The following is a 21081-nucleotide window of genomic DNA, read 5'->3' on the forward strand; positions in this document are numbered from 1 at the left end:
CTGTTTGGTTGCTGGCTTCCTTCATTCAAAATTATGTCGCAATAATCATCCATATGGTTTAAGATAACAATGCATTTATTTTCAATATTGTATAAAACTCAAGTTATCAAGATATTCCAAATTAGTTATTAATTCTACTATTGATGGATATTTGGTCCATTGTTAGTTTTTAGCTAAAACAAACAACACTGTAATGAATATCCTTGCACATATCTTTTGGTGAACATATTTCTGCTGATTATATACCTAGAAGTAAAATTGCTGAAACATAAGTAATACATATGTTCAAATTTAGAAGGTACTGCTAGCAGATTTCCAAAGACATTATACAAATTCACAATCCCTTCAGCAGAGTATAATTCCAGTTGCCTCACATTCTTTCCAAAACTTGTTATTTTCTATTTCTTAATTTTGGATACTACTGTAGGCATTTGTATCTCACTGTTGCTTTACTTTACATTTCTCTGATTACTAATGAGGTTTTAGAATTTTTCATATATTTATTTTCTTTGCAGGATTAGCTTATAAAGAGCAAAATTCATTTTCTTGCTCATTTTTTTTCTATTTGGTAGCCTCATTAATCTCCTATTAAATTATAGTTCATTATAATTTCCACATGCAAATTATTTGTCAGTTAAATGCATTACATATATTTTCTATTATTTTGTATTTTTATTTTCCTGTCTTCTACTCTGATCTTTTGACAGACAAAATTACTAATCTCAGTTCAATTCAATTTCTTTATATTTTCAGATTTCCATTTAAGAAACATTTTCCTATGGGAGATATTAAATTTCAAAACCTTTGTTATTTTACCTTTTATATTTGTATTTAAATTCACCTGGTGTTGATTTTTACACATAATATGATATAGGGTCAGTTCTTTTTTATTTCCTTTTCCAGTACAGACCTACAGTTCACTGAAGACTATGAATTAAAAAGCTGTCTTTCTCCAATGCTCTTTGACTAAATGTGTAATTTCTGGTTCCAGACAATTCTGTGCCATTGGTTTATTTTTTAATTCTTGTTTTAACATCACATTTTTCATTATGGAGCTTTGTAAATAACTCTTAATTCCTGATAATGTCTGTCTTTCAACTTTATTCTAGTTTTTTTTAGATTATCTTATTCTTCAATTTAGCATTTCTGAATTATTTTTTAAAAATGTATTGAGGTAAAATTCATATAACATAAAATAACCATTTTAAAATGAATAATTCAGTGGCATTTAGTACATTGAAAACGTTATGCAACTACATTTTCATAATGCCAAAATAGTTCCAAATTTAATTAACAGTTTGTCTTTATTCTCCCCTCTCCTAGACCCCTGGCAACCATCAATCTGTGTTCTGTCTTTGTTAATTTACCTATTCTGCATATTTCATAGAAATTTTCAATCTGTATCAAAATTCAAATGACCATTTTGCAAAAGTAAAAAATTAAAAAAGCTGATCCTCAAATTCATATGGAATTCCTGGATTTGGCAATGTATTCTTAGATATGATGCATAAAATGTGAGCAGCAAAAGAAAAAAGTAGATAAAATGAACATCATCTAAAATATGAGAGAGAGTGAAAGAGAAATGAGAACCTTTATATGCATACATTGCTAATAAGAATCTAAAATGGCTCAGTTGCTGTGGAAAAGAATTTGGTGATTCTCAAAAAGTTCAACATAGAATTACCATATGACCCATTAATTCTACTATTAAAGATATGTCCAAATAAATGAAAAAACAGTAATTAAAGACATAAAGGTACATGCTTGTTTTTAGAAGTACTATTTATGGTAACCAAATGTGGAAACAGTCCAAATGCTTATCAATTGATGGATAGATAAAACAAATTGTGATATATACATACATTACAATATTATTCAACTATAAAAAGGAATGAAGTACTGATACATGCTACGACTTATATGAATCTAAAAATATTATGCTAAGTACAAGAAGCCAGATACAAAGGTAACATATTTTACATAAATTGTAACACTAGTTTGCCATGTCCACTTTAAAAGATGCTAAAATGTATTGATATATTAAATTAATAGATTGATTTATGAAAAATTGATATATTTCTACTATTGAGTCCCTCGATACTGTAACATCATATATACTTTCACATTTTTAGGTCTTTAATATCTTTTACTTATGTCACATAGTTTAGTGCCATAGAGATTTAGAATGTATATCTTTAGATTTATTCTCAGTAATTAGACATTTTGATGTCTTGATCTTAAAGAAAGAGACAGCCAGATATTTCTCCAGCAAAATGGGCTTATTTGGGAACAACAAATAATTATTATTTGGGACATGAGGTCTAAGCACGAACCGTGAATAAATCCAGAGAAACAAAGGAAAGAAACAAACCTGAGACGAGCTGTTGTAAACAAAGAATCCACTGGAGGGAACTGCAAGTTTGAAGTTTAGTGACTTTTCATTGGCTGAGTTATGGCAGTCTCCCATAGACTGAGCTGTTGCTGGACGAGGAGGAATCTTTTGTTCCACCTGCTGAGCTACTAAAGGAGCATCACTTCCTGTTAGAGAGTCAATGTACATCTTTCCCTGTTGGAATCAGTAATGTGCATTGAGAGACTGGTGCATGAGAGTTCTCTCTTTTACCCTCTCAACTCCATTTTAGACCAGGTTTCTATTTATTATTTTTTTACAGACGCTATCATAAATGATACTTTCTTTTCCATGTCGTAGTTGCTTATATATAAAAAGTGAAAATTTTATATTAAATTTTTATCAGTGACCTCACTGATTAACATTAATTTCAAAACATTATCAATGTATTATTTTGCCTTTTATGTATGTACCATTATGCATTGTGTAAAGAGTGACAGTTTTATTTTTAAAATAAAAATATTGACTAAATATCTATAAATATTATTGACTATTTCTAAGTACATCAAGTGGTGATTGTGATGAATAATGATGAAATAAATGTCAATAGTAACTTCAGCACATTTCAAAAATAAAGTATATTAAATAGTGAGCCAAATGTCATTAAAAGCACAGTGTGTGCAAATGTTTTGAATCCACTACTGGAATCTAAGAAACATCACTACTAGACAATAGTGTAAACTAGGAGAGAAAATTTTAAAATAAAGGAAAGAACTTTCAGAATAATTAAGTGATTAACAGGAGAGCTGGACTTGATTACAATTCTAACCCAAGGTCCTGCTACTACGGTACATGGTTTTAAGTCCCATGAGTTCAGAAAGGCCTCTCTCTGTCACTTCAAACAATTTAAAAATAACTCTTTTTCTGTTAAAGGAAAATCTGAATACCAAAATTAAGCATCCTATTATAGCCAACTAAATATTACCCCCATAGAATTTTATTTATGTTCCAAAAAATGTACGGCTCCATAAATTAAGGTAAAAATTTGGCCAACTTTTGCCTTGTCTCCATTTTATTTATTTATTTTTTTTGAAAGAATCACAATGGATCAGCAAAGCCCTGAATTTTAGCAAATTCAGAAGAATCTTTAGAAATATTTTAGATCTTTGTCCCTCTGTTCATACCCGCTATCCTTTTTTCTTGACAAATGATAAAATAGGAAGAGATTAAATGTAGTATTTGTTGCATTATAATAATTTGGAGAAAAAGGGTTTAATACAAGATACAGGTAATTCTTTTTTTTAGGAAGCCAGAGATAATGCCGATAAGTTGATAAGTTGAGCTTGATATTGATATACCCAAAGTGAAAACAACACATTCTCTGTAATTCTGAAGGCTATGGAATCGTCCTTTTGAACCCTCACTCCTCACTGGTAGGACTCACCCTCCTCTGAACTAGTATGAGTAGGTTAAGTCCGCCTTGATTGCACTTGTATATATATTCCTAATACATCATAAATCTATTTACATGTATGTCTCTACTGGTGAACTGGAACAGCAGCAGGGCACAAAACATCTTCTGTATTAGTACCCCGCATCTATCATAGATCCTGTGACCCAGACCAACAACTGTTTGTTGAATTAAATGGGACACAACAGAGACCAATTTCTTTCAGTTTAGCGAACAGTCAGATTTTAGATCGTGAGAATGGAAGTAATATTCTGCTGATACGGGCAGTAAAGCATTTGAGGATAACTGCCGGTCAAGACACCTCTACTTGCGGGGATACATAATTTATAAAATAGAAAAAGGGAAACTTAGTTATATCCTCAGAGGGATAAAGAGAATAGTACATATTTTATGAATATCTATCTTGTAAGTTACATGTGATTGCATTTTTTAGAGGATGCTTGTCAAAGAACTTTTCACCTCTATGATCTAATATATAAACCCATCAGGAGTTCTTGTTTACATGAATTAAGGCCATCTGTTTTAAAAGTGGCAGCTAAAACATACACTGCTAATCTTCTCTATTAGTCAGAATGCTTTGTAAAGGTAATACAAAATTAGTCTTACTTCTGAGTACTAAATCAATTAGTTGCAATAGCTGGAGCCCACAGGTAAATATAGAGTGGACTTCATTGGCTCACACAATGTCCCAAGCGCAGGCTCTCTGGCAGTGTTTTTATTTTGTTTTATTTTTTCGAGTGACTCAACTCTGAGACAGAAACTCTTCCTGTTAATTTTAGTTTGGCACTGACAATTTTAGACTTCCTTAGTAGCCCCAATGGAAACATACAGATTATCTCATACAAACATTCTCAAAATCTTACAATTGGATCTTGCTGATTCCTCTTTACCAGTGTCTTATTTGTGACCTGTGAGCTGTAACCGGTGGGATAGGATACTATGATTGGCTAGCCCTGGTGACATGACAATCCCTGGAGCTGAGATAGAAGTCATAGAGATTAACAGTGGAGTTCTTTGAAAAATAAGAGATGTTACTATAAAGATGGATAACTGATGCTTAGAAAATAAAGTCAACCAATATTCACCAATCCTTCCTATATCATCCTGCCATTGCTAAAGGATCCCCATTATTTTGTCAAAATTTTAGCTTGTTAAAATAACAAACTATGATCCACCCTTCTTCCGCAGATCAGGAAACCATCTCTCTCACCACATTCAATTGCCATAATGTCAAATTTTTATATTTGAATAGCCTTCCCTCTGTAGAGAATACCTTTTTTTTTTTTTTTCCCCCTCGTATCTATGTTTGTAGAACTCATGGTTCCCTACTTCCTCCTGTAAGGCTTCTTTTAACTTCAAAGTTGTATTAAGTATCTCTGCATTGTATTATAATGCTTAAGCAAACGTATCTCAACCGTAGCACTTAATATATAGCACCTAAAATAAATTTTCTGTTTATTTTACTATCCTATAAATTCATTGGTTACAAAAACTGAGCTTCCCCACCCCCAAGATTTATCACAAACCCTAAAGCATACTGAAGGTGCAAAAATGTATCTTTCTAATCTATAGAGTTAGGATAACGATATTTCACTTAAAAGAAGAATTGTGTGAAAATTAATTCCATACAAGCTAATGTAATGTGTTTGCATTATTTTTAATATTTTAGAGTATAATATAATCCCCAATCCCAGCTATTATGCTGTTTTGTTTTAACTCATTGTGTATCTAGAGAATTTGGAAGATTAGAAGATGTTAGGCATTGTATGTAATCACTGGCTACTATGTTCCAAAGTTATTCTAAGATATCTAGAACATATACTGTCATTTAAAGTTCACAGCAAAATAGTTAAAGAAGCATTCTTACCCACATTTGCCTGATAAGGATCAAGTAGTGCTGGCATAAAGGGGTGTGAGGTGCCTATTTACGCAGGAGTGTTTAGAACTCCAGCTTCATCACTGTAAGTTGCATAACTAGGTGCAAGTTATTTAACATGTCTAAGCCTCACTTTTCTTATCGGTGACACAGACATTAGAATAATACTACTCAGTAGGTTGTTACAGGGATTGCAAGAATTCCTATGAAGTGCTTATCACAGTGTGTGTCACATAGTAATTTCTCAATAAATTCAATAATTTTTAAGAATAGGTGAAATAAGTCACTGTCGCAGGACACAACTTGTAAATGACAGATGACAGAATTAATATTTCAACCCTAGCTTTTCTGATTGTAAACCTGTGTTGCTAATTGGTAGGTTTTGTTGTTTCTTACTTAAAGTGCAGAAACTACAATCGAGCATCATACCTGAAGTTTCATGCAGAGAAGTTTCATGATATACCACAATGTGCTGGCTGCCCTTAGTTAACAACTAACACCTTCATTATAAGTAAATTCAAAGTGTCATCAATGAACTGGAAAAATAAAAGAATGGTAAACAGAATAGCCGCTTACCTAGGTAACCAGTGTGTGTGTGTGTGTGTGTGTGTGTGTGTGTGTGTGTGTGTGTGTGTGTGTGGTGGGGGAAGCATGAGGAATTCTCAGGATTTAAGCATGAGGAAAAGAGAAGAGACAAAAGGGAGATGAAAAGTTGCCAATTAAATATCATTTTCTTCATTATTTGTGTAAATATATCAATGTCTGGCCTTTAATGCTGGGATTGGCATCCCCATTAAGAAGCATCTTGACACCCGGCTTTGTAGCAACATACCTAAACATTTAGCTGTCACCTCATTTACTACTCAGATATGCACAAAACCTTTCACTAAAAATTTTGAGGTCATTTGCGAAAACTTGCATCTCTTACACTTACTCTTCTCCCTTATAAGGGTTAAAGTCTCTTACATCTGTGGTACTGAAAAGGAGTCTGAAGCTCTGGCCCCTCACAGTGTAGAAGTGGTGCTAAGTGATGGGCTTTACCAGGTTGTTTTTCATTTCAGTTACTAAAGTATAACATATCACAAGATGCATATGAGGCACTCGAGGTTATTGAAAATGTAATCAATGTTCTCTTGCCTCTGGCATCCCACAGGAGCAGAGCACAGCAATCTACCTTGGGGAGACGCAAATACACCTTAAGGAAAGGCTTAAAATAGTTTTATTTATGTAATTTACTATAGCTCATTTCATTTGCTACTGAAACATCATTCGTTTCATATCTTTCTTCCTTCTGGTTGCTCAGAGTACAAATTAATTCCCTGTGGATAAGGGCTGATGTTATTTAATACTCAGCACCTATTAATAAATCACAGTAAGATACATAATTAATTATCCAACCCATTTGGGGGTAATAAAATCATTTACTTTTAAATGTCCTTTGAGAAAAATATGAATATAACCCAACCACATTTTTAACGGTCCTCAGCATTAGCTGCAATCATTTAAAAGTTCTTACCTTTTTCCTATATCATACAAGTGAAAGGCTTTTTTTTTTTTTTCCAATCTTAATATTTTATGAACATATGATTTAAGGGGTTAGCTGAGCTATCAAAAAAGGAAAGACTTGACTAAGTCCATAAGTTGGAATGCAAGTACCTTGATTGTATTTCTAATTTGTCACCTATGATTGTTAAATAGTTTCTACTCATTAGATGCTGGGTTTACCTTATTAAATAAGAGTGAAATGAGTGGGCTAGCCTACTCTTAAGCATGTGAAAACTCTTGTTTACTATGTTCTCAACACAGTAATTCTCTGCATTGCACATAAAGGTCCAAAGGGTAGAAAGCAATTTTGCAAATTAACTAGAAACACATGATTTTAGTTTCTTAGCTGCTATTTTTAATCCTTAGGAACAGCTCATCCTGGATTCCATGATCCCGTCTCCCACCCAAACTTCTAAATGCCACCATGAATTTTTGCCACTGTTGTTATTATGAAAGAACCCAACTGAGGCAAGGCCTCCTGGGGAAATTAAACACCTATATGTACTGTGAGTCATTGGAAGCTAATGGGCATTCTTCTTGGTGTAATTGGTAGAACTCAAAATACTGAAAGTTTAACACTAGGAATAAGGCAAGAATGAGTTCTGAAATATAACGGTCAGACCTCAATTACAATACAATTGGCTTCTTACCATATGCCATGTGCTTGACTATCATTAGTCTTCTCCAAACAGGCACAGTCAAGAGTAATAACTTCATTTCTCAGTGAAGAGATGTTAAATTACCAGCCCATGAGATGATGTACCTAACCTTGGGCGAACCTAAACTCCTCTGATAGTGCAAGAACTGAAAAACTGAGTATCAGATCCCTGTATCTCCAAAGCCTAGTCTCTTTCCATTGTATCAGACTCTTATTTGTTAAGTTGCATGGCTCTAAGAGCTGAAGGCAGCAACCAATATTCAGAGAATGCCAGTTTCATTATGGATTGAAGTAGTTAAAAAAAAAAGAGAATAATTGAGAAATGGGTTTCAATGCACGGTCAAAGTTTAATTACATTAAATAGATACTTTCTAAGGTATTATTTTAATTCATTTTTATTCATCTTACTATATATATAGTTGCATTCTTAGTGATTGCCCTGGGGTTCCAACGAACATCTTAATTTATAATAATCTAATTTGAATTAATGCCAACCTAATTTCAATGCTATACAAAATCTTTGCCCCTATGTAGCTCTGTTCTGCCTCCTTTTTGCATTTACGTCACTTGCTATATCTTTATACTCTGTATGCCCATAACCACATATTTATAATTATTAATTTATGCTATTTTCTTTTAAATGACAGAACAAAAATCAAAAGCACATTATAGTGTCTTTCATACATTTATACCATATTTGCTTATACAGTTACCTTTGTAAGTACTCTATTATTTCATGGGAATTCAAGTCAACATTCTAGTGTCCTTTCGTTTCAGTCAGAAGAAATCCTTTTAGTATTCATTATAAGGCAGTTTCACTAGTGACGGATTCTCTCAATTTTTTTGTTTTGTTTGTTTTTCATTAGTCTCTCAGTTTTTTGTTTGTTTTTAATCTGGAAAGTCCTAAATTAGCCTACATTTTTGAAAGGTAGTTTGGGAGATATAAAATTCTTGGTTGACAATTTTTCTTTCTCCACTCTTAAAGTGTCTTCCTATTGCTTCCTAGCTTCATGGTTTTGGTGAGAAATTAGCTCTTAATTGTATTGAAGATGATGTGTATGTGGTACGTCATTTTCTTCTTGATGCTTCTAAAATTCTCTGAGTTTTTTGCTTTGGACAGTTTTTTCATGATGTACCTAGGTGTGGATAGTTCCCAGTTTATACTACTTGGAGTGTTGAGCTTCTTGGATCTATAGATTATTGTTCCTCAAATATAGAGGGTGGGGTTTTTTGGCCATTCTTTCTTTAAATATTTTTTCAGCTCCTCCCTGTCTTCTCTCTTTTTCCTGGGCTTCCATTATGTGTATATTGATATGCTCCATGGCATCCCACATATCTTGAAACTCTGTGCTGGTCATTTACCTTTATTCTGTTCTTTAGACTGGTTAATCTCAGTTTACGTATCTTCAAGTTTACTGATTTTTTTTTTTTTTTTTCCTGCCTGGTCAAGTCTTCTGATAAGTCCCTCTACTGATTTTTTCTTTTCTGTGTTGTACTCTTTAACTCCAGAATTTCTGATTTTTTGAAAAACAATCTCTGTTTTTATTTATATTCTCTATTTTTAAGACATCATTCTTACACATTTTTAAAATTATTTATACATTATTCCCTTTAGCTCTTGAAGCATATTTAATATAACTGATGTAAAGCTGTGTTGCAGTAAGTCCAAAGTACTGGCTTTCTCGAGGACAATTTCAATTGATAGGTTTTATTTCCTGTGTGTGGTCCATACTTTTAATTTTGTCATTTTTTTTTTTGCAAACTATATAATTTTTATTAACAATTAAACATTTTATATGATACTTGAAATATATATGGAAATCAAATTCTTCTCTCGCCTTAGGGATTGTTGCTGCTATCATTTGTTGTTGAGTTGTTATTGATTTTGTAGTTTGCTTGCTTCTGAACTAATATGTGTATTCTTAATCATGTATGCCCATTGAATTCTCCAATCAGTTAGCTTAGCAGTAAGCTAATGATCAGATAGATATTTCCTTTAACTCTTGAAAGTAATGAGTTTACTGAGATCAATAGTTGTCCCTATGTTCTCCTCTTTTGCCTATAAGACCCTAAATCATACTTATGTACATTGTTACAGAAGTACAGAGCCTAGAAGATAGTGTGTAACTGGGTGAGGCCCTATTAGCAGGGTGAGATGAATGAGATATATAACCAGGCAGCATATGTTAGAATGTCTTTGGGAAATGGAAACTGACCACTCAGGGGAGACAGGGTATGTGAAGTGGTAAATAGCCCAGGCTCTAAATCTTGATTATGTTGGGTCAAGTCCTAATTCTGACATTTACTAGTTTTGTGGCTTTGGACAAATTATACTTAATTATGTTGTGCTTTTCTAAATCATCTGCAATACCAAGAAGGAAAGTATACTTACTACAGAGTTAGGTATGAGGCTTGAATTAATACATGTGACGTCCATAACATATGCCCCATATAGAGCAAGTGCTGCATGACTATTACTATTATTATGATGACATAGTCCATTCCGTTTCTTTACTTTCTCACTGTTCATCCTTATACTATTTCATATATATATATATATATATATATATATATATATATATATATGTAATGTTCCTTATAATAGGAATTTTTATTTAGCCTACTCTGTGGATGTTCTAAACTCTTACTAAGCATTAGCTTTTTTTTTTTCACATTACTTCTATTTTAAGGATGAGAAAGCCAAGCTACAGACAATTTAATAAATGTTCTCAAGGCAACATTGCCTTATGATGCAGGACTCAGATTTCGGTATAGGACCATCTGGCTCATATTCTTGACCAAATATACCATCTCCTCATGTTCTGAGTTGAGCTTTCTGGAATGCTGAAGCAGTCACCCTTTGCGGTTTCTCCTAGTCCTCTACTCAATCCAGTCTCCTTCTAGAGCTTCCACACCCAGACAGCTCAGCCATGAATGTTCCTTATATTTTAACCAGAAGGAACACAATTAGGATTCATCCTCCTTCAAAACTCTGGGAGAGTCTGGCCAAAACTATTTATTTCCTTTTAAATGTTGCTTGTATCCTTCTTGTTTATCAATGATTTGTTTGTATCTACCAAATGCCAGGCACAGTGTTAGGCCAAAAACTTGCAACCAGTGAGAGAGCAAAAGGGGAAAGAAGTGAAATTTCAACACAGTATAGCAGTAGATGCAATATGACTACGTAAAGTGTGTTACGGATGTGTATAAGGAGGACCTTCAAATTCAGGGAAAGTTTCCTGGAAGAGGTGCTAGTTGAGCTGTATGCAAAAGCATAACAAGTTGTAGAACCAAGTAAAGAGGAGGAAGGATTGGAGTGAAACAGGGAGTCCTAGCAGAGGAGTAGCGTGTTCAGGGTGTCATGGTGTTATCTCTGCAGAGTCTTCCCATTGCTTTTCAGAAAACAAGAAATCAAATGACTGATTTGGGAAGCCTCAGTTACTGTACTAATTATCTATTATGGCACAACAAATTAATCAAAGTTTAGCAGCTCAAAACATCACGTACTTATCTCATTGTATCTGCAGGTCAGAATGAGGAGCATTGCTTAGCTGGCCTCTCTGACTCAGGCAGGCTGTAATGAAGATGTTGGCCAGGGATGCAGTCATCTCAAGTCTGATGTGGGGAAGTAACAACTTTCAAGCTCCCTCACATGGCTGTTGCCAGGCCTCCATTTATTGGTGTCTGTTGGCCAGAAGCATCTCTCAGTTACTTGTCAAAAAAATCTCTTTGTAGAGAATATCAAAGCAAAGCAACTCACTTCTCTCTGAGAGAGGGCAACCAAGATGGAAGCACAATCTTTTTGTAACACCAGCTTGAAAGTGACATTCCATCATTTCTTTCATATTCTAGTTGAGCTCCTTTAGAGTTGTCAGATACAGGATACCCAATTAAATTTGAATTTCAGATAAATAACATTTTAAATATAAATACATTTGAAATATTACATGGGATATGTTTATACTAAAAATGTTGCTTACCTGAAATTTAAATTGAACTGGTCATTCTAATTATTGCTTGCTGAATCTAGCAAACCTAAGCTAGTGGTATCTTATCACCTCCGCCCCATTCTATTCATTAGAAATGAATCAGTAGATCCACTTAGCACTCAAAGTGGGGTAGAATTATACAACAGTGTGAACATTAGGATGTGGGGATTATTGGGGTCATCTTATAGGCTGCCTACAGCAGTGACTAAAGAAAGATATTTAATCATGTCCTTTATGATACCTTCTGGGTTTTTGTAAATCATTCCAACATTTTTCCTGAGTTGTCTCAGCCCCACACTGAAGAAGTTAATGTTATTATGCTAGGGCTGCCATAATGCCATAGTCTGGGTGGCTTAAGCAATAGCAGACGCTTATTGTCTCACAGTGCTAGAGGTGAGGTTCAAGATCAAGGCGCCAATATGGTTGGTATCTGGTGAGTATCCTCCTCCTAGCTTATAGATAACCACTTTCTTTATTGCTTTCCCTCTGTGTAGGTGTGTGGGGAGAGAGAGAGAGAGAAAGAGAGAGAGAGAGAGAGAGAGAGAGAGAGAGAGAGAGAGAGAGAGAGAGCTCATGTCTTTCCTTCTTCTTATAAGGACACTAATCCTATAGGATTAGGGTCTCGCGTTTATGACCTCATGTAACCTTAATTACCTCCTTAAGGGCCCTATCTTTAAATATAATCACACTGGAGATAAGGGCTTCAACATGTTAATTTTGGGGGAATACAGTTTAGTCTATAACTAGGTCTTTAGCAATAAAAGGATAAGTCAGTATAATTAAGCTGTTGCTACAGTCACAGCTCAGCCCAGCCCATCTTACTAGTTAACAGAAAGCATTTCCTATCCTCATTCTGGGCTTTTCCTCATAATAGGAAAAGAGCCCTTAGCTCTTTTTTTGCCTGAATCAAATAGAAGTGAGCTATCATGTGAAATATGTTTCAGCAACTTTGCAATAAATATAAAACATGTTATATAGAAAGTTCTCTCTACATGTTATACAAGGGTGCAATTATGTTTAAAGTCTAATTTTTTGTTGGTATTTTATGGCGCATAATTTAGGCAATATGATACCCTAAAAGTATTTGATGGTACTTCATTTAGGCAATTTGATAGCCTAAAGATTAGTGTTGAAAGTCAGGCATGAAGGAATCTCCCAACAATTTAGCACTCTTGTAGGAATTCTGTAATAAAACTAGTGTACAAAACAGAAGCAAATGGGTGATGTTGCTCGAATTGGGAGTTTGAGCATTTGGGTTTACAGCTAAGGGACTTTAATATCATGAGCTTATTTACTTTGCTTAGTGTTCAATAAGGTCCATCATACTGTTCCCAGAGTCACTCACTGCTGAATCTGAAAAGAGGCTTTTGGGTTTTTGTTTTTGTTAGTTTGTTTCACTCCCTCTATTAACATACTATATCAGATTAATATCTTAGGTAATACTTCCTCTCTAATGAAACACCAAATGGGACATTTGTTGTGAAATTTAACTGCATGCCTGGCATTTTATTCTGAAAGATCCACATTGTCTCATTCCCTCTGGCAATATACAAAAAAAGAAAAAAAGAAAAGAAAATTCAGAAGCTAAATAAGTACTTCTAGGAAAGAAGGCTGAATAGTAAGGGTTGGAGAGGTCTAGCTTATGGGACTTGAAGAGTGCGTTCTCATGAGACTTTGCACAATCTTTCAATTAAACAGGTAAAAATTTGCCTTCCAGATATAATTCAACATATTTAAATGGCACATAGCCCATCGTGATCTCATTTCTGCCTAACTGTCCAGCCCATCTCCCTCCTTCACCTTATATATCAAACTTAACTCTGTTAACATTTTACTAAAGGTACCATCCCCTCTTTATCATCTCTGTGACTTTGAAGGTAACTTTTCATTACTTGGAATGCACAAACTTATTCTTTATTAGCTTACTTAGAACAACTATCCACAATTCAACTGGCATGTCAACATCTCTAGAAGACCCTTCCTGGTTGGCACATTCCTACCTCCTTGGGTTAAATGAACCATACTTTTTCTCCCATATAAATTGTTACTAACACTATTTTAGCATACATTATTAATTTATGATTTTTAGTTTACTTGCTTATATCTCACTCCCGTATAAAATTATGCATAGGTCTTTGAAGACAATGATATTTCTATTTATGGTTCCATTCCTAACTTATGAGTCCAAATGGAGAGTGTGGCACATATAGTGCTCAACAATTTCCTTAATGAAATTGTGAATTAAGGATGAGGCTTGTTAAATTTCCAGTTCCCTGTGGTTGCAATCAAATGTCATCACATTAATTTCTTCAGCATGATAGTAAATTATACCATGAAATTGTACAGAAATGTAAGTCAATCAGGACAATTTATTTGTCTCCTAAAAGAATAAACCCCTATGTTTGGCACTATAAAGTTTAACATATTCTGGCCTGTAAAGCACTTACAATACTGCTGGGAGTAACAAATGAACATTTAACTAGAATTATAACTAAAATATAACAGTAGACGTTTATTCATGTCTTAAATTGTGCTAAACATTGTGTTAGGCACAAGATAAATTAAATGTAACACAGTTGTTTTCCTTAAGAACCTAACATTTTAATCTGGAGACAAACAAGAAACAGGTAATTAAAGCATTGCTCAAGAAGTACCCTTCAGAAGTATAAACCTTAAACTAATGGAACAAATGTAATGGGAAGGAAAGTCCTAATATTTTCTTTGATTAACCACTAATTCATCTAGATTCAGTCCAGATGGTTTGATGAGTAATTGAATACATTTTCTTTCTAGGCAAACAGCTGTAGATATAGCTCATCTTGCGTGACATTTTCCATATTTGGAAGAAAATCTTTATGTTTCATGGGAGGAAACATAATTTTCCCTCTACTCTTCAGAGTTCTTGGCTGAGACCCCTATAATAATAGACAGATTACAAACAAAAATGTGCTAACATGTATACTGAGCATCATGTGTACATGGGAGATGCCCAGGGAAAAAAGAGGGGCTCTGGCAAGTGGCTTAGGACTGCAGCTTAGATGTCATCTTCAGCTAAAGACAAAAGAAAGAAAGATGCAGGAGACCATTTATGGGGAGATGAGTAGAGTAAGATTTGTTATGCAGATTTAAGCACCCACTTTATCCATTAGTAAGTTTCTTGTGATTTAGCCACCTTTCTGTTTTTAGTACAGAATGAGAGACATCTTCACAAATGTAAATTTGTAAATTCCTTTTATAAATGTAAATGTCCTGTATAAAAGGAGGGTAACTTCCACTTGTTTTCAGAGCTTCTCCTGTTCTGCTCTTTCACACGATAATCAGCTAAAAATAATTCTACGCCAAAGAGGCATATTCTGCTGCTCTTTAAGGTTCTCTTACAAATATAACGTTCTAAAAGTCACAGAAACTGAAAGTGGTAACCAGCTAAGGATCAAAAGTAGGAACACACAAATGGGTACTCAAAGTTAGGCTTTTGCTTGGGGCAGCAAAGAACAACATACACTATAGGGAACCATGTCACCTTTTAGTGACAGTAGTAGGAAGGGCGTATTATAGGATTTGAGCTTACTTTACATGATTTGTGAGAGAGTTCCAAGAAGCAGAATTTCCTCTAAACTGAGTGATGTCAGGTGGAGGAGAGGCAATTCCATGATTGTATATATCAATAATTGATATTTATTAGACAAGAAGAATGGAGTGGAACTAGATCTGTAATTGGTAATGTAGCAGTCATTCAAGTCGTTGAGAAATCAGAAAGTTTAGTTATTTTTGTGTCTTGTACATTGTGTTTTTGTTTCTGTCTGCTCAGACATGATTACAAAATTGTGTCTTTCATCTTACTTCAAGGTCACTGATTGATCTAATCCAGTTTCTCAACGTTGGCATTATTTACATTTTGATTCAGTTAATTATTTGTCCTAGGGCAGTCCTGTGCATTATAAGATGTTTAGCAGCACTCCGGGATTTGACTGATTAAATGCCAGTAGCAAGCTCTGCTCCTAGAACTGGTCGCGGACTCACTCACGTTACTCCAGACCCAACTCTCCAGCCTGGCGGCAGTCGCCCTCGTGGGCTGGGGAGCCCTGGATCTGCGCAGGGCCGAAAAGTGCGGGACCTCTCTCTTCCTCCAAGAAGAATGTTGCTGCTGTGTAGGCCAGCCTGGGATCCCTGCCACCAGGGTCCGTGAGCTCCGGGGATCGCATATAGAACTGCTGCGAGGAGCTCGCCTCCTGGGGGTTTAGCTTTCAGTCCTGGACCTCCTGACTCCCCCTTACTCTCCATTTTCCTCCTTGCTGCCATCGGCCCATACATCTTTGCTGCCCTTGTCCACTTCATCGAAGGTGCCGTCTCCCGTCTAACCGCCTCCCACACCCTTGCCCTGCGGGGCTGTCACTCTCTGTTTAGATGATGATCTTTTGGGGTTCCCCTTTCATTCATCAACAGGAGGGAATATGTTGAGACGGTTTTTCCTGCAGGCCCCCCCTAAGAGCTCAATCTCCCCCTTATTGGAGATGTCCCCGGCAAGCTCCCCCTAGGAGCTCTGCCCCCTCCTCCTCCCATACCTTATCAGAGATGACTCCTGCAGGCACTATGGTTAGAGGCCTCCCTGTCAAAACAAAGTTGAGGGATCACAGCAGCTAGGGACGGATCTCCCTGGCACCCTGGCCAGATTTCCCCCCAACCCGGAGGCCTGACCCCATAAAGTAAAGCCCCTGACCTCAGTCAGTGCTCAGTTCTTTGGGAAATATCCCACTGAGCCCACTAGTGTAATAAAGCTGAGTTCTCCTTGCCTTCTGGGTGCCGTTTGTGTCTCTCGGTCCTCACCGTTTTTCCGCAACACTCCCAGTCAAGACAATCAGTAAATCTCCAGAAATTGCAAAATGTTCACTGAGGACCAAAATGCCCCTGGTTGAGAACTACTGAGCTAGTCTCATGTATGTCTGTACCCCACAGAGGAAAGATTCATTTGATGAGAAGGAAGTTATCTGCTGAGACGGACTCCTCATGGTCAACAAAGGGACCAGATTTTATAAATAATAAGAGTCTAGCGGCCATGTGCTGACAAACTATCATCGTGTACTGGGTATACTTGAGAAAACCTCACACTGAACTCTTGACTTCCTGCAATACCTCTGCTTGTTTATACTGCCTGAGTCAACAACTTCAGGAAAACCCTGGTTTTGTCTTTCTATCTACAGAGTGAGACCTGCTCTGTCAATCAGAGCTACACAATTTGGATACCTCATTTACATAAAACGGACCTAATTGAGAACCTGGGTGTGTACATTGTTATAAAAAGCTGCCTCTCCTTTGTTTTGGTGGAACACAATTAAGATTGTTACCTGAATCTGTGTCTCCAGGGTTGCAGCTCCTTTTTGATCAAATACATGCTTTTATTCTTTATTAAGAATATTAAACATTAATTTGGGTTTACATTAATGGTGGCAGCAATGGGATTATAGAGTGACGCTCCTGCAGTTCCCAGCACCTCCATGGATTCACGCCAGGTACTGGCAAGAGACTATCACTACCATCTCCTGCTGTCGTTCCAGTTTTTGGTGGTAAGTCCTGGATCCTAACCTTCCTCTTCGGTTGAGGTTCTGGCCTTTATTTGAGCATCTTTTTCTTTTTTCTTTTTCCTATTTGCTGGCTTCCACTCATCTATAATGACGAGCGGAGGGAAAAAAGGAGGAGGTACACACTAGAGTAGGAATAATGCATTTATTTAGCAAAAAAAAAAAATAAAAAAATAAAATAAAATTATATATATATATATATATATATATATATATATAATCAATTTATTTAGCAATATGCAATAGCAAAAGACAAAGTTACTTAAAAGTATGTACTAATGACAGAAAGTAAAGGTGGTTAAGACTATATACATCGATAACAATGTCATGTCAAAGGAGTATACATAAGAGATCCTAACATATGTTTACTATTGATCAAAAATCACTTGGCTAAATACACAAATAACATCAATAAGCAGTATCCAAAAGCAGTAATACACTCTATAGGATAGCAACTATTACAGTAGATACCAAAACTCCCCAAAACATCGGAAAAACAGGTGGAAAGGTCAGGAATCAAAACCTTGCCAGGTCTGCAGCAGGTCTCCCTAATTCCCAAGAATGTTGCTGCTGTTGCCATTGCTCTTGTTGTTGTTGCTGGAAGTTAGGGCATCTTCTTATGCTGCAAGCTGCAAACTGCATACAAGTTTCTAAAGTTTTAACAAGTTCTCAAGAATGTTGCTGCTTTTGCCGTTGCTGTTGCTGCTGTTGTTCCTGGAAGTTAGGGCATCTCCTGATGCTGCAAGCTGCAAACTGCATGCAAGTTTCAAAACGCTAACAGTTCTCAAGAAGGCTAACCATGGGGAAAAACACTGGAGAGGTCAGTAACCTGCCAGACCTCACCAGGTTCTCAGCTGGAAGTCAGGGCTTCTCCTGGTGTTGTAAGCTGCATGTTGCTGGAAGTTTCCAAAATGTTAGAATGATGAAGAATCACCAATGACAAATGACAAAATTATGAAAATTACACTGCCAACTGAGGTCTGTCTTACATATTTTTTCAGATGTACCATAGAGCCAAGCTCCTTGTTCCTGTCTCCACTTCCAGGAATGGCCAGTTCCAGGAGGGTCCGGCAGTTACTGTGATAAGAATATTGCTTATCTGGCTGAGGGTCCAGTTCATTGGGACAAACAACACCGGCTGTTCCTGCCTTGGACCATTGGCTCAAGGCCTTCCAAAGCTTGGCAACATGCGTGTCATGTCATTCTGATATAACTTAGTAACTTCTCCACCTCATTTGCTGGTGTGGGCAAAACAGACAGAAAGCAACATCTTCCTATATCTCTCCTGCTGGGAACTAGACAAGGGAGAAATTTTCTTAACCCTAAGCTAACCTATACCTCACATGCAGTCTCTCACAGGATGGAACCCCAAATGCAGTCTCTCATGTGGGGGAATAAACGCTAAGTAAAAGCTAACTAATACTTAACATGCAGTCTCTCACAGGAGGGAACTTCACTGGCATTATCTTGTGTGGAAAAATAAAGGAACAAAAACCAACAGACCAAAGCTCACATCAGCCAATGAAGGAAAATTTTCCTCAATATTTCTATATCATCTGAGTGAGAGACTCAGATTCAAAGATTTCTGTCTTCTTCTGTTTACAAGTCGGAGGTTCAGATTTCAGTTATTTCATCTCCACTTGTCTATACTGAGTACCTCAGAGAAGGTACTAACCTTCATTTGGGTTAGGGCTTGGTCCATATCGTTTTTCAGACCAAGGAAAGAAACCTTCATCCATATTCAAGTTTGGTCTATACGGTGGGTGGAACTTGTCCATAAGGCTTGGACTAAGACCTGTCATAAAGGTTGCAAGGACACTCACACTTAAGGTGCACTCGAAGGGATGCCTTCATCAGGTGAGTGCAAGTGGGTAACCTTTCTTAAAGTTACAGTTGGGTAGGTGTTTGAACAAAAATAACCCAAGATGACTTATACCTAATACGGAGTCTGAGGCTTCTTCCCATCCCTCATCTTCTTTGTTTCCAGACATGAGGCAACCACCATCGTTCACTCAGTCTCCACCTTGGCAACATCTTCCTCTAGGAAAATCTGCTCCTTTGAAATCATGCCTTCTGAAGCTGTTCCCTATACTTTCTGAGCTACACAACTATAATGTGAACACTTGCTTTCTATTTCTATCTTTTGCTTGGTTTTGTCGATAAGTCTACCTTAAAGGGCATCCTTAAAGGAGAATATCTCAGAACTCACAGAGACAATAGTAACTATTCTTTGATTTTAAAGGAATTCTTACAGCATGCAAAAGCTTTGGACATCTGAGCAAAATCTTAACTTTGTCCATCTGCTAGAAACATATCTTGGATCCAGTTTTTCATCTGAGTTTTATATTGTGCTGGGTCACAAAAGCTAGCATTGTAAAATGAAAGCTGTGAGATCACTGTCTGTGTGTCTGTTGTCTATGGATGTCTATGTATGTATATTATAGATATGGCATATTTCTACCACTGGCCAGTAGTGCCAAAATTGGTTTGTAATTTAAAAATTAGGTTATAACAGAAACTTATTCAATTTACTTTAAAAATGTGTGCTAATACAAGTTGGAGAAATATCAGAAACTAACCAAAATGCTTTTCAAGTGCACATAATCTAAGGTTAATCTTTAGTAAATAAATCTAGCTTAATGTCATTGATTTAATTAAAATGGTCATGCCTTTAATTATCAACACTGAAAAATAATGGGGACATACAGCTTTCATTTTACCTGGTTTATTAATCAAAAAAGCTCACATTTTCTCTTACAAAATTTGTCAGCAAGAAAAATAACTTAAGAGAATGGCTTTAAAATCTCATAAAATCTTCAGGAGCAATCTAAATATAATTTATAAAAACAAATGATTTAACTACATATAAACTAGATAAGAGTTTGTGGGTGAACTTTTCAGCAAATAGTTTCCAAAATATTTTGGTAACTTGAAACCTTAGAGCCAAGTTAAGTTAAATGAGTCAAGTTATAGTCATTGAGTATATAAAACATTACCAGGTAAGATAAAATACTTAATTATTAATTATTAAATAAGTCTACATTTATCTACTATTGACTACTTATTATGGAGAAACTAACAGATACATTTGAATCTGTTAATGAAAATGTTTTTATTCTTTATTGAGGAAGCATATATTTCTAAAAATTATGAAATATATTAGCCAATAAAAGACCTGTGTTTCTAGAGGTTATGAGAGAGACTCATAAATATGCCAATATAAAGAATTCTGTTTATGTACTTTTAGTTGTCACTACACGTTAACTTTGCTAAAGTTTAGAAATTCTAACTTATTGGGAAGGAAATGATGCATCTTTTCAGTGAAGGGAGGTTTAAGACATGGAAATGCATTTTTGAGGGAACTGGAGGAAAATGGTTTGTTCTAAGCTACGTTGGTTGTTCCTGAGTGAGTTAATAAACACAAAGTACGGAGGACAAGGAAAGTTGTAGAAGGTTTGTGGAAAAGGGATCTTGGGAAAGTAATTTTATATATGACCAAGCTAAATAAGATTAAAATAAATTTAAATAAGTCAATTTGAATATCAGAAGTGGTCTGATGCAAAATTAGAGTTCTTTTTTTCTTTCCTGTGTAAAGGACACAGTTTTCCTTGTACTA

The 21081-nt window shown here is 35.7% G+C and overlaps 1 pseudogene; it reads right to left on the reverse strand.

The window, feature by feature from the left end:
- The window catches only part of LOC109456959 (sorting nexin-19), a 95395-nt pseudogene extending 79207 nt beyond the window's left edge, over nt 1-16188 (reverse strand).
- Between the last annotated feature and the right edge of the window lie 4893 nt (nt 16189-21081).

The sequence above is a fragment of the Rhinolophus sinicus genome, linkage group LG01, assembly GCF_036562045.2.
Source record: "Rhinolophus sinicus isolate RSC01 linkage group LG01, ASM3656204v1, whole genome shotgun sequence".
NCBI lineage: Eukaryota > Metazoa > Chordata > Mammalia > Chiroptera > Rhinolophidae > Rhinolophus > Rhinolophus sinicus.